This window comes from Schistocerca americana, chromosome 10 (assembly GCF_021461395.2).
Source record: "Schistocerca americana isolate TAMUIC-IGC-003095 chromosome 10, iqSchAmer2.1, whole genome shotgun sequence".
NCBI lineage: Eukaryota > Metazoa > Arthropoda > Insecta > Orthoptera > Acrididae > Schistocerca > Schistocerca americana.
In genome coordinates, this window is record NC_060128.1 from 80,207,477 (window position 1) to 80,222,042 (window position 14,566).

The 14,566-nt window shown below is 43.0% G+C and overlaps 1 long non-coding RNA gene across 1 annotated transcript in view; it reads right to left on the reverse strand.

Moving 5' to 3' along the window:
* Positions 1-14,566, reverse strand: part of LOC124552708 — a 73,823-nt gene that overhangs the window by 37,587 nt on the left and 21,670 nt on the right. The window contains exon 2 of the long non-coding RNA XR_006967960.1: positions 1,028-1,182. This is a non-coding gene — a long non-coding RNA (uncharacterized LOC124552708). The remainder of the gene's footprint in view (positions 1-1,027; positions 1,183-14,566) is intronic.

Here is a 14,566-nt window from a genome sequence, read left to right on the forward strand (position 1 = left end):
ATTGAAACATGATTAATGTCAGAAGTATGCAAGGTGTTACGGCGTAAAGCCAAGCGCTAGCATGCCAGCTGGGAGCGAGAGAGAAGAGATGGCAGTGAGAAGACATCAGCCAATCACATGCTGACAGAACCTCCCTCCAGGATGACAACGCAACAGCGGTGGCCCCTATGTGAAGAGGACATAAGCACCGCACCCGACTGGCCATGGCCCAGTCAAATAGCAGCTTCAGGATTAGGCACTTCTATAGCAGTGACTTAGGATTGTCCATACTGAATAAGATTGCTTATTTTGTATGTCACCCTTTGCTTGTGACACATTTATGTAATTGCAAAACTCATTAATATGATTTGTTTGTCTAGTGAACTGAGTACATAGGATTCCTACAATGAGCAAGGAGACATAAAACTTCTACAAGGTACCCATAAAACTTTAAAACTGATTTCCTCCCAAATAATTAGGGGCCTTCACATGAAAATCCAGTAGCTATGTATCAGGACAGGCCCTTCTACAACATACAAAAGACTCATCAAAATCAGTGGTTAACAGGTCTGATGGTCTCCCATGTTAGATTATGTGACAGCCTGCCACTGGCCAAATCTTAAGTCAAAGAGTGTACATATTTTTTTTATCTTTGAAAGGACTGTCACTGAATTTTGATAACACACAGTACACAGAATTCAGGACTGCACAAGGCCTGACCACACCATTAGAAATAATGCATGAGGGTAGTTCAATAAATGATGCAGAATATTCTAAATAGGTGTTTATATTGATGAGAATCTGATCTAGAAGCCACATGTTACAGACCTTCCTAAACTTCTATGATCTGCAATTTTTATGTAACATGTAATATTAGATTTCTGAGACAAAAAGTAAAAAATTACATTTCCTATTTTCATTCACCAATGTCTTACGATTTTCATATTGTGTGGTAGCTCATCTGTGAGATAAAAGTGTCTGTCACAGAGCAGCATATAATAAGGATAATGTGTGATGTTGAGATGTGAACATTGCTGTGTTTACTTACCGTTGAGGATGCAATTGATCTTGAATGGTGGGTGTACATCAGTTCCCCAAAATCAACTGTTTCTTTACTCAAAATCAGGGGACCACCAGCAGTTCTTGTGACAATGCTGCAAATTGTGAGCTGAGGCTTTTCTTCTCATCCTCCTCTGCCAGCCACTGGAATGATCCAAATATGACCTCAGAGCCCAGACAACAACAGACATCATTCATTACAACATGAGCCACAATATGTGATTGGTTGCACTTTGCTGTACATCTACATACACTACTGGCCATTAAAATTACTACACCACGAAGATGACATGCTACACACGCGAAATTTAACCGACAGGAAGAAGATGCTGTGATATGCAAATGATTAGCTTTTCAGAGCATTCACATAAGGTTAGCGCCAGTGGCGGCACCTACAACTTGCTAACATGAGGAAGTTTCCAACCGATTTCTCATACATAAACAGCAGTTGACCAGCGTTGCCTGGTGAAATGTTGTTGTGATGCCTCATGTAAGGAGGAGAAATGCGTACCATCACGTTTCTGACTTTGATAAAGGTCAGATTGTAGCCTATCGCGATTGCGGTTTATCATATCGCAACATTGCTGCTCGCGTTGGTTGAGATCCAATGACTGTTAGCAGAATATGGAATTGGTGGTTCAGGAGGGTAATACGGAACACTGTGCTGGATCCCAATGGCCTCGTATCACTAGCAGTCGAGATGACAGGCATCTTATTCGCACGGCTGTAATGGATCGTGCAGCCATGTCTTGATCCCTGAGTCAACAGATGGGGACGTTTGCAAGTTAACAACCATCTGCACGAACAGTTCGACGACGTTTGCAGCAGCATGGACTATCAGCTCGGAGATCACAGCTGTGGTTACCCTTGACACTGCATCACAGACAGGAGCGCCTGTGATGGTGTACTCGACGACGTACCTGGGTGCACGAATGGCAAAACGTCATTTTTTCGGTGAATCCAGGTTCTGTTTACAGCATCACGATGGTCGCATTTGGCGACATTGCGGTGAACGCACATTGGAAGCGTGTATTCATCATCGCCATACTGGCGTATCACCTGGCATGATGGTATGGGGTGCCATTGGTTACACGTCTCGGTCACCTCTTGTTTGCATTGACAGCACTTTGAACAGTGGACGTTACATTTCAGATGTGTTACGACCCGTGGCTCTACCCTTCATTCGATCCCTGTGAAACCCTACATTTCAGCAGGATAATGCCTGACTGCATGTAGCAGGTCCTGTATGGGCCTTTCTGGATACAGAAAATGTTTGACTGCTGCCCTGGCCAGCACATTCTCCAGATCTCTCACCAATTGAAAACATCTGGTCAATGGTGGCCGAGCAACTGGCTCATCACAATACGCCAGTAACTACTCTTGATGAACTGTGGTATCGTGTTGAAGCTTCATGGGCAGCTGTACCTGTACACTCCATCCAAGCTCTGTTTGACTCAATGCCCAGGCATATCAAGGCCATTATTATGGCCAGAGGTGGTTGTTCTGGGTACTGGTTTCTCAGGATCTATGCACCCAAATTGCATGACAATGTAATCACATGTCAGTTCTAGTATAATATATTTGTCCAATGAATACCCATTTGTCATCTGCATTTCTTCTTGGTGTAGCAATTTTAACGGCCAGTAGTGTACATACTCCATGAGCCACTGTATGGTACATGGCACTACTAATTGTTGCATTTCCTATTCCATTCAAAGATAGAGTGAGGAAAAATTGGTGGCAGTAGAACCATTCTGAAGACAGCTTCAAATGCTGGTTCTCTAAATTTTCTCAATAGGGTTCCTCAGAAAGAACGCCACCATCTCTCCAGTGATTCCTATTTCAGTTCCCAAAGCATCTCTGTAATAGTTGTGTGTTGTTCAAACCTACTGGTAAGAAATCTAACAGCCCATATCCAAATTGCTTCAGTGTCTTCCTTTAATCCAACCTGTTATGCATCCCAAACACCTGAGCAGTACTGAAGAATACGTTGCACCAGCATCCTGTGTGTGGTCCCCTTTACAAATGATCCACATTTCCTTAAAATTTTCCCAGCAAGCCAAAGTTGACAGTTCACATTTCCTACCACAGTCCTCAGATGGTCATTCTATTTCATATTGCTTTGCATTGTTATGCCCAGATATTTAAATGAAGTGACTGTATCAAGCAGGACACTGCTAATGCTGCATCTGATCATGACAGGTTTGTTTTTCCTACTTGTCTGCATTAACATACATTTTTCTACATTCATCACACCATCTAGAAATTTTGCCTAAGTCAGCTCGTATCACCCAACACTCACTCATCTTCAACAGCTTCCCGCACATGACAACATCTTCAGCAAACAACTGCAGATTGCTGTCCAGCCAGTCCGCTAGATCATTTACGTATATAGCAAACTTCCCTGGGGCACCCCCGACAAATACTCTTATCTCTGGTGAACACTTGCTGCCGAGGACAATGCACTGGATTCTATTACTGGAGAAGTCTTTGAGCTACTCACGTGTCTGAGAACCTATTCCATATGCTCGTACGTTCGTTAACAGTCTGCAGTGGGGTACCACGTCAAACGCTTTTCAGAAGTCTAGAAATATGGAATGTGCCTGTTGCCCTCCATCCATAGTTCACAGTATATCATGTGAGAAAAGCACACATAAGCAATGCTTTCTAAAACCATGCTGATACATAGACATAAGCTTTTCATTCCCTACGAAATTTATTATATACAAACTCAGACTTCAGCCAACCAATGTTAAGGATATTGGTCTGTAATTTTGTTTGTCCATTCTTTCACCCTTCTTTTATACAGGAGTCACCCCACATTTTTCCAGTCACTTGGGACTTTGCGCTGGGTGAGAGAGTCACGGTAAGCGCAAGCTACATAAGGGGCCAATTCTGTAGAATACTTTTTGTGAAACTAAACTGGGATTCCATCTGGATCTGCAAACTTATTTTTTTTTGAACTGTTACAATTGTTTTTCTACACCAGAGACACCTATTACTATGTCATCCATACGAGACTTTGTGCGATGGTGTGTTTGTGTGATTCTCTTGCATGAATGATTTCTTAAATGTGGAATTTGGAGCTTCAACTTTCATTTTGCTGTCTTCAACTGCCACACCAGAATGGCCAATGAGGGGCTGGATGAAAGCCTTAGCCCCACTTAGAATTTTATATAGTACCAGAATTTTCTCGGATTCTCAGCTGTATATTTTGGTGTGGTGTGATGTCGGTAGTTGTTGTACGCTTTACGCAGTGATACATACTGTGTGCACTCAGTGTTCCCTCCTGTGCCTTCCTCCTAAAGTCCTAAGGTTACCATTATTCACCATACATGTGAACTGCTGGCAATTAATAGACTCCTACACTTTTGTGATTGTCTAATGTTGACACAGGACATGTAGTTTCCCAGCAGGTGAAGTGAATCTCAGTGGCTCTGTTTTGGTTTCAGTTAAAGACAGCATCTCAAACTTGTCAGTTACAGAGATCAGTAGAACACCCCGAGTTCTTCCTGCTCCTCGTCCCCTCTGTAGAGTGCGCTCGGCCCTGCCACATGCACGCCACTGACAGTAAAGTGGACTTCTATTGGTAAATATGTGCTTCCTGTTTAGGAGATAGGGTCCACAAGAGAGTATACACAGAGATGACAAAAGTCATGGGATATCTCCTAATATCATGCCCTTTTCCCTAGTGTAATGCAGCAAGTCAATGTGGCACAATCTCGACAAGTCGTTTGAAACAACTGCAGAAATATTGAGCCGTGCTGCCTGTGTGGTCATTCACAATTGCAGAAGTGTTGCTAGTGCAGGATTTTGTACACGAACTGACCTCACAATTATGTTCAATGGTATTCGTGTGGAGTGATCCGGGAGGCCAAATAATTTGCTGGAACTGTCAAGAATATTTTTCAAGCCAATGCAGACAATTGTGGCCTGGTGAGATGTTTGGGAGCATGAAGTGCATAAATGGCTGCAGATGGTCTCTTAATAATGAAACATAACCATCTCCAGTCAATGATCAGTTCAGTTGGGTCAGAGGACTCAGTCCCTTCCACGTAATTGCAGCCCACATCATTATGGAGCCATCACCAGCCTGCACAGTGCCTCTTTGACAACTTCGGCCCATGGCTTTGTGGGGTCTGTGCTGTGCCCAAACCCTACCGTCAGCCTTTACCAGCTGAAATCGGGACACATCTGACCAGGCCACAATTTTCCAGTCATCTAGGGTCCAACCAATATGTTCATGAGCCCAAGAGAGGCAATGTCATGATGTTAGCAAAGGCTAGGGTTGATCATCTGCTGCCATATCCCATTGGTGCCAAATTTCACCATACTGTCCTAATGAATATCTTTATTGTACATCCCACATTGAAATCTGTGGCTATTTCATGCATTGTTGAATGTCTCTTAGCAGTAACAACTCTACACAAATGTTGTTAATTGAAGGCCTTTGGCCTCTGTGTTGTCCGTGGTGAAAGGTAATGCCTGCAATTTGCTATTCTTGGCACACACTAGGCACTGTGGATCTTGGAATATTGAATTCCCTAACGATTTCCATAATGGAATGTTCCACGTGTATAGCTCCAACTACCACTCCACGTTCAAAGACCGTAAATTTCCATCGTGCGACCATATCCACGTTGGACACCTTTTCAAATGAATCCGCTGAGTACAAGTGACAGCTCCGCCAATGCACTACCATTTTACAGCTTGTGTATGTGATACTACTGCCATCTGTATACTTGCATATTCCTATCCCATCCTTTTGTCACCCCATTGTAGTACTTGAGATACCTTTGGTACCTCTGGTACACAACTCTTGGGAGCCCTCCTGACACACCATTTGCAGAAACTTCAAACTGTTTAACACTAATCAGAGAATGAGATTTCCACTCTGCAATGGAGTGTGCATTGATATGAAACTTCCTGGCAGATTAAAACTGTGTGTTGGACCGAAACTCGAAGTCGGGACCTTTGCCTTTTGCTTACTAATCAGAGTGATTTCCAGTAGCTGACAAATGTTAACTAACTCATCCCATGTTCAAGAACAGTTTTCACATTTGTTGCATGCCTGTAAAATAGAATCAATATACTGAAAGATTACTTACACAGTTAAAAAAAAACTTATATATGTTCAGCATGAAGCAATATTTACAAATTAATTTGTGAGATGAATGTAAAATGACTCATTCCACATCATTACGCTTTATAGTGCAAATGACGCATGGGATGTGAACCTAACTATAGTCTGTGACAGAGTTTATAACTGCTGGGCCAGGAATGTTCATCAGACAGCTATGCAGCTAGCCAGTTGGTGCTCAATCTGTTTCTGCATTCCATACTGTGTAAATTTCTGAACTATTTCAGCAGTCTATCATGTTTTATGTGTGCAAAACTACAACTGACTTCTTTACGAGCTGTTCTGTCAGTTTTCTCATAATGGCATAGAAGGTGCCAAATGTTTCATAAACAGGCAGGGGACCTTGTTTTTAAAGTGTACTCATTCTTCAAACGTGACGCAATTTCCTGTGAGCCAGTCTTTGATGCTGATGAGGTGCAGGAATGTAACCTAGTTGCTGTCTATACACTTCCAGTCCAGTTGACAACACAGCATTCCTTGTGGGCTGCACACATTAACAGTCACCAACTATTAGCTGCTACTGACATACCATGGCATACTGCTCAAGCATATGGGATCCATACCAAATCAAACCAGCAAACAGTACAAGGAGAAAGGCAGATTGCTACTCACTGTAAAGATGAGACCCTGAGATGCAGGCGAGGCGGGCACAATGAAAACACTCTTACACATTCAGCTTTTGGCCAAAACCCTTTCCAGAAAAATGAAATATATACACATTCATTTCTACAAGCAAGCACATGTCACACACATAACTGCCATCTCTGCAGTTCGGGCCAGAATTCTGACAGTTGTATGTGCATGAAGTGTGCTTGATCCTGTGGTGTGTGTGTAAGCTGAATGTGTAACAGTCTTTTCATTATGCCTGTCTGTAACTCAGTGTATCATCTTTTTGGTGAGTAGTTTGAGCTGTGGTGAGACCAGCTCCAGTTGTATCTCTGACACGAGTACGATCGATTCCTTGTACAGAGGTTTGTCTTCGGGCTGGGTCCGGCTCGAGATGTAAGCGAGTGCCGACCGCGAGTAACGGGAAGGATGCTTTGAGAACGGAAGGCGGCGGTGCGCGAGTCAGCGATTGGCTGGTGGGCAGAAGCAAAGATGGCGTGTCTGAGGCCGGGCGGTGGTTATCACGTGGATATACTGGAGGTGGCTGGAGTTGGCCGGCACTATGCTTTCTCCGGCAACTTCGTGAGCTGTGGATGTGCCCACTTCCTTGGAGGGATATGCTGTTAAGGTCTTGCAAAGTGATGGTCTGACATCTTCACAAAATCACCCCAGCATCAAGACACCCAGTTAAGTCTTGGCTATCCCAGATTTTAGTGCCACCTTTGTCCTTTAATCTAATACCTGTCATGGCGGGACAGCAGCAGTCTTACTGCAGGAATCCAAGGGAGAGAGGTGCCCTTTGGTGTTCGCATCTCATCGTTTATCGGGAGATGAGCTTAACTATTTGGTGTATGAGTGCAAAGTGTTGGCCGTTTTATTAACCCTCAAGAAGGTTAACTTCTACCTGGAACATAAAACATTCCTGGTAGAGACAGACAATCAGGCCCTGAGTTGCGTGTTGATCAGGCCTAGAAAGACCGGATGCATTGCCTATTGGGTGGTCCGCATTTCCGCCTATCAATTCAAAGTCAAGCACATTCTGGGTTCAGAGAACTCCGTGGCTGATGCTCTCAGCCGCATGTTTTTGGAAGGAAGTGAAGCTCCGAATGACTGCAGGGGAAGGCATCTCATCCACTAATGTTGTGTTGGTAGAACTGCCAGGCTTGTTCGCTGATTTAAGGGAGAAACAGGCTCAAGACACCTTGTGGGGTGCTATTAGAGAAAAATGGATTGTTGGGCAAACCATGAAAGATTATTGCCTTAAGGAGGGTGTCCTGTGCAAACAGGTGGGCGGGGGGTCCGGACTGCAAAATTTGTTTGCCTGCTGAATTTGTCCCGCTCATATTCAGATATTTCTATGATTCGGTGGTTGGGCAACTCTTTGGTCTATTTAAGACCTTGGACAAGATCCGCAAGAAATTCTACTGGCCGTCATTATACAGGGACATCCAACATCTTGTAGCACAATGTCACTTACATAGAAGGCTAAGCCTGATCCGGGGCCCAAAAAGACCTGCTCTAGTCATGTAGGGAAGAATACCCTTTATACAAGGTAATCATTGATTATATTGGTCCTTTGCCTCATACTAAGGAGGGCCATAGATCTATCCTGGTAATAGTCAATGCTTTCACTAGATTTTGTCGGTTATTCCTGACATGGGGTCACGGCGACATTACCATTCAGCAACTGCCCCGTATGGTATCTTGATTTGGTCCACCCAAGATCCTAGTCAGTGACAATGCCCCTGACTTTACTTTGAAAAGATTTAGGGGATTTTGCTTCGGGCAGAGAATCAGACATATTACAACCACCCCTTATTACTCCAAAGCCTCATTCACGGAGTGGGTGAATCGCAATTTGAAGTCAGCCCTTATAAAAATGGCTCTGAGCACTATGGGACTTAACAGCTGTGGTCATCAGTCCCCTAGAACTTAGAACTACTTAAACCTAACTAACCTAAGGACATCACACACATCCATGCCCGAGGCAGGATTCGAACCCGCGACCGTAGCAGTAGCGTGGTTCCGGACTGCGCACCTAGAACCGCGAGACCACCGCGGCCGGCCAGCCGTTATAATCTATCACGCGAACGCACCAGGCAAGTGGGACTCGATGTTGTCTTGGTTAAATCAGGCCTTCAATTCAGCCAAGCATGAAGCCACTCATGCGCCTCCTGTGGAGCTAATGTACGCTTACGAGCTGAATACCCTATTATCTAACTTTTGGGAGATTAATCACCTATTGCCTAGCTCCATAATACCTGAGACCATATGTGATAATTGGAGGCATGCCAGGAATAATATTCAGATTGTGCATAACCAACAGGCAGCACGTTATGACAGGAGGAGGAGACCTTTTACTGGCAAGGTGGGGGACCACACATACATTAAAGCTCTAGTGGGCAGTCTTGACAAGGTAGCTAGTCGCAAGCTGACACCACATTTTTGGAAACCTTGTGATTAATCAAGGTTTTAAGCCTGGTAAATTTAGAGGTTAAAGAGATATCCTCAGGCAAGCATTTCCAGGTTCACTTAAGTCAAATAAAGGCTGCCTGATCTCTCCCTCGGTTCATGGTTCCTTCCTTGTCTGTGCTGCTAGAAGGTGGTCTGGACGGAGGGAGGGGTGTATATTCGCATTTTGGGGGAGGAGATTGAGCCGTGGTGGTACCAGCACCAGTAGTATCTCTGACATGAGTGTGATTGATTTCCTAGTACAGAGGTTTGGCTTGGGGCTTGGGCCGGCTTGAGATATAAGCGACTGCCAACCACGAGTAACGGGAACAATGCTTTGAGAATGGGAGGCGGCGGTGCGTGAGTCGACGATTGGCTGCTGGGCAGAAGTGAAGATGGCATGCCTGAGGATGGGCGGTGGTTATCACGTGGTTATACTGGAGGCGGCGGGAGTTGGCTGGCACTGTGCATTCTCCGGCAACATCGTGAGTTGTGGATGTGCCCGCTTCCTTGGAGGGACATGCTGTTAAGGTCTTGCGAAGTGATGGTCTGACACCTTCACAAAATCACCTCAGCATCAAGACACGCAGTTAAGTACTCTAATTACTAAGAGCACTTAGTTAACTGTGATTGTGATTGCTCTTGGTACAGTAAGACATTGCAGGACGTGTGATGTTATGTGTGTTTGATTTCATTTGATGCCTCTTACTAAGCATGTGCTCTGCTTCTGCATAATATTGATGTATTTGCAGAATGTTAGTTCATTAGCTATTATTAGCAGGTGTTTAATTTGCTTATGATATCAGTTAATCCATGTCAATATGTCCTCTGCGGGCAATCTGAGTTTTTATTTCTAAAGGTTACCATGCTGAGCTTTGCATTCCCACTTAAGGTGGCCAATATGGGTGTCATTAAGTTCTAGTGAGTGTCGGTTCACATGAGCCAGTTCATTTCCCACTCTTAGCGTTTGATTATTGGGTGCTGTTTCAGTTTAATAAAGGACTCGCAAGTGAAATTAGTTGTTGTTTAGCCTTGATTTTATAGTCTTAATTTAATGCTCAATCTTGAATGTTAAAGCTAAGAAAAGTTTTTTGGCCTCCTGTTGTCAGGTGCGGTCTGTGTTTCAGTGAGCTGAGGCAGTGGGCAACTGAAGTTCAGGGCTTCCCTTTGGATTACAAGTTTGATTTACAGGCAGTGGACTTTGCCTGTGCTCATGTGTTCCTCTTTGGTAGTATTTGCTGGGTTCACATTTCAGTGGCCTACTCGATGTGGGGTTGCAAATGGAGTCACGTCTTGGTTCGAAGTTAAATATTACTTCCCTCAGTTGGTTCCACCGTTCTTGGTTAAACTTTGGCCTTACAAGCCTGGGCCTTACTTCTGTTGTTATACATTTATAATTGTACAGAGTTGTAACTTTCTATGCCCTGAAAGCCCATCTTGTAAGCCAATGGGCACTTGAATAATTTTGGGGTTCACTGTGCAAGACTCTCTAGTCTAGTAATTTGCAAGATTGCCCAAGTGACATTTTAATAAATATGTCCTAAGTATTTGTGTTAAAATTGAGGCAGTGTGTCCACTGTTATTTTACATGTAATGTTAAAGCATTGGAATTGAAAGGGTCTTAAATAATGTGTCTTAACTAGAGCTGTTTTGTTAGAGTTATGGTCAAATTCAGTCTTAGTGGCTTCTGTCAATTTTTATATGAGATCATTGTTAATGGTTTATTAGTTTAGTTTATTAATGATTTTATGCAATGAGAAAGTTTTTCAATATTTTGCCTGAGTGGTATTTCTCAATGTTTATGGGAGAGTGCTGGCTAATAATTTATTAACTTGCTTATGATTTTATTTAATGAGTGTTTTGTAAATAATCTTGCCTGAGTGGCATCTGTCAATTTTTATGTGAGATTGTTTTTGGTAGTTAATAAACACATTCGAATTGAAATGTTTACCTTATTGGGTCAGTCTTTCCACTCCCTTTAGATTTAAAGGTTAAACAAAGCAGGAGTTACGTAAAAACATTTGAATCCTATCTTTTTCTTTATATTGTTGATATTCCAACCTGTAGTTTCCATTGTTTGATGGAGCAGGTTATTGCATGATTGCAAAGGAAGCCAGTAGGAATGGTAACAGATTTCATTTTTATGAGTCAAATTCTGAAAATCCTGAACTGGTGTACTTTTGAAGTGTACAATGCATAATTATTGACAACTATTGTAACAGTCTCGTTAGTTTCAATACTTCCACTGAGGTCAGGGAAGGGAGGTGGGGCCCCACCTGCTGCTCTGCTGTCGCTGACACTACAAAATCAGTGCTGATCGTGCAACACTACCCAGGCAACCTCACGTCAGATCAGGTGAGTTTTATCTACAGCAAGCCTGAGAGGCTGCTCGGTCTCTATCTCTTGCTGTCTTCCATATGTGACCGACGGATTCTAAGAGACTGAAGTTTTCCGTTATCTCTCCAACTATATAAGTTCTCTGTAGCTCTTTCCAGTAAATTACTTTTCTATCAAGTATGCCTTCATATTACCTTTAAATACACAGACTATCCTGTCACCATCCCGTTGCCTACACATCTCAAGAAAGTTTGCTGTAATGATTGATTTATTAATTAAATTACTACAATGACACTTTTGTATAATTTTGCATGACAAACTATTTTGTGATATTTTGAATCCAATTCTCTAAAGCACTGATATGCCCAGTACTTACAAATGGTTCAGGAACATGGATGATTACAAAGCAGGGTGAAAGCAGACCGAGATCCCATGAAAGAAGTATATTGAGGAAAACTGGTGGACCTGTGCATGAAAATGGGACTTGGAGAAGGTGAAGGAATAACGAGCTTTATGGCTGCCACAAGGAGGATGATGTGGTCAAATTCATAAAGTTGTGTAGACTGAGGTGGGCTGGACATGTAGTACAACTCAATGAGACAGATTCTATAAGGAAAGCCTGCTGCAATGAACCTGCAGGAAGCTGGCTTAAGCCAGAGATAAATTCTGCCGAAATTTTTACAAAGGTACAGATGGTGTTTAGAAAGGATAGATTGCATGCAACCAGTGGTGGAGTGTTCGTCGCTGTTAGTAGTAGTTTATCCTGTAGTGAAGTAGAAGTGGATAGTTCCTGTGAATTATTATGGGTGGAGGTTACACTAAACAACCGAACTAGGTTAATAATTGGCTCCTTTTACCGACCTCCCGACTCAGCAGCATTAGTGGCAGAGCAACTGAGAGAAAATTTGGAATACATTTCACATAAATTTTCTCAGCATGTTATAGTCTTAGGTGGAGATTTCAATTTACCAGATATAGACTGGGACACTCAGATGTTTAGGACGGGTGGTAGGGACAGAGCATCGAGTGACATTATACTGAGTGCACTATCCGAAAATTACCTCGAGCAATTAAACAGAGAACCGACTCGTGGAGATAACATCTTGGACCTACTGATAACAAACAGACCCAAACTTTTTGACTCTGTATGTACAGAACAGGGAATCAGTGATCATAAGGCCGTTGCAGCATCCCTGAATATGGAAGTTAATAGGAATATAAAAAAAGGGAGGAAGGTTTATCTGTTTAGCAAGAGTAATAGAAGGCAGATTTCAGACTACCTAACAGATCAAAACGAAAATTTCTGTTCCGACACTGACAATGTTGAGTGTTTATGGAAAAAGTTTAAGGCAATCGTAAAATGCGTTTTAGACAGGTACGTGCCGAGTAAAACTGTGAGGGACGGGAAAAACCCACCGTGGTACAACAACAAAGTTAGGAAACTTCTGCGAAAGCAAAGAGAGCTCCACTCCAAGTTTAAACGCAGCCAAAACCTCTCAGACAAACAGAAGCTAAACGATGTCAAAGTTAGCGTAAGGAGGGCTATGCGTGAAGCGTTCATTGAATTCGAAAGTAAAATTCTATGTACCGACTTGACAGAAAATCCTAGGAAGTTCTGGTCTTACGTTAAATCAGTAAGTGGCTCGAAACAGCATATCCAGACACTACGGGATGATGATGGCATTGAAACAGAGGATGACACGCGTAAAGCTGAAATACTAAACACCTTTTTCCAACGCTGTTTCACAGAGGAAGACCGCACTGCAGTTCCTTCTCTAAATCCTCGCACAAACGAAAGAATGGCTGACATCGAAATAAGTGTCCAAGGAATAAAAAAGCAACTGGAATCACTCAACAGAGGAAAGTCCACTAGACCTGACGGGATTCCAATTCGATTCTACACAGAGTACGCGAAAGAACTTGCCCCCCTTCTAACAGCCGTGTACCGCAAGTCTCTAGAGGAACGGAGGGTTCCAAATGATTGGAAAAGAGCACAGATAGTCCCAGTCTTCAAGAAGGGTCGTCGAGCAGATGCGCAAAACTATAGACCTATATCTCTGATGTCGATCTGTTGTAGAATTTTAGAACATGTTTTTTGCTCGCGTATCATGTCATTTCTGGAAACCCAGAATCTACTATGTAGGAATCAACATGGATTCCGGAAACAGCGATCGTGTGAGACCCAACTCGCCTTATTTGTTCATGAGACCCAGAAAATATTAGATACAGGCTCCCAGGTAGATGCTATTTTTCTTGACTTCCGGAAGGCGCTCGATACAGTTCCGCACTGTCGCCTGATAAACAAAGTAAGAGCCTACGGAATATCAGATCAGCTGTGTGGCTGGATTGAAGAGTTTTTAGCAAACAGAACACAGCATGTTGTTATCAATGGAGAGACGTCTACAGACGTTAAAGTAACCTCTGGCGTGCCACAGGGGAGTGTTATGGGACCATTGCTTTTCACAATATATATAAATGACTTAGTAGATAGTGTCGGAAGTTCCATGCGGCTTTTCGCGGATGATGCTGTAGTATACAGAGAAGTTGCAGCATTAGAAAATTGTAGCGAAATGCAGGAAGATCTGCAGCGGATAGGCACTTGGTGCAGGGAGTGGCAACTGACCCTTAACATAGACAAATGTAATGTATTGCGAATACATAGAAAGAAGGATCCTTTATTGTATGATTATATGATAGCGGAACAAACACTGGTAGCAGTTACGTCTGTAAAATATCTGGGAGTATGCGTGCGGAATGATTTGAAGTGGAATGATCATATAAAATTAATTGTTGGTAAGGCGGGTACCAGGTTGAGATTCATTGGGAGAGTGCTTAGAAAATGTAGTCCATCAACAAAGGAGGTGGCTTACAAAACACTCGTTCGACCTATACTTGAGTATTGCTCATCAGTGTGAGATCCGTACCAGGTCGGGTTGACGGAAGAGATAGAGAAGATCCAAAGAAGAGCGGCGCGTTTCGTTATCGGGTTATTTG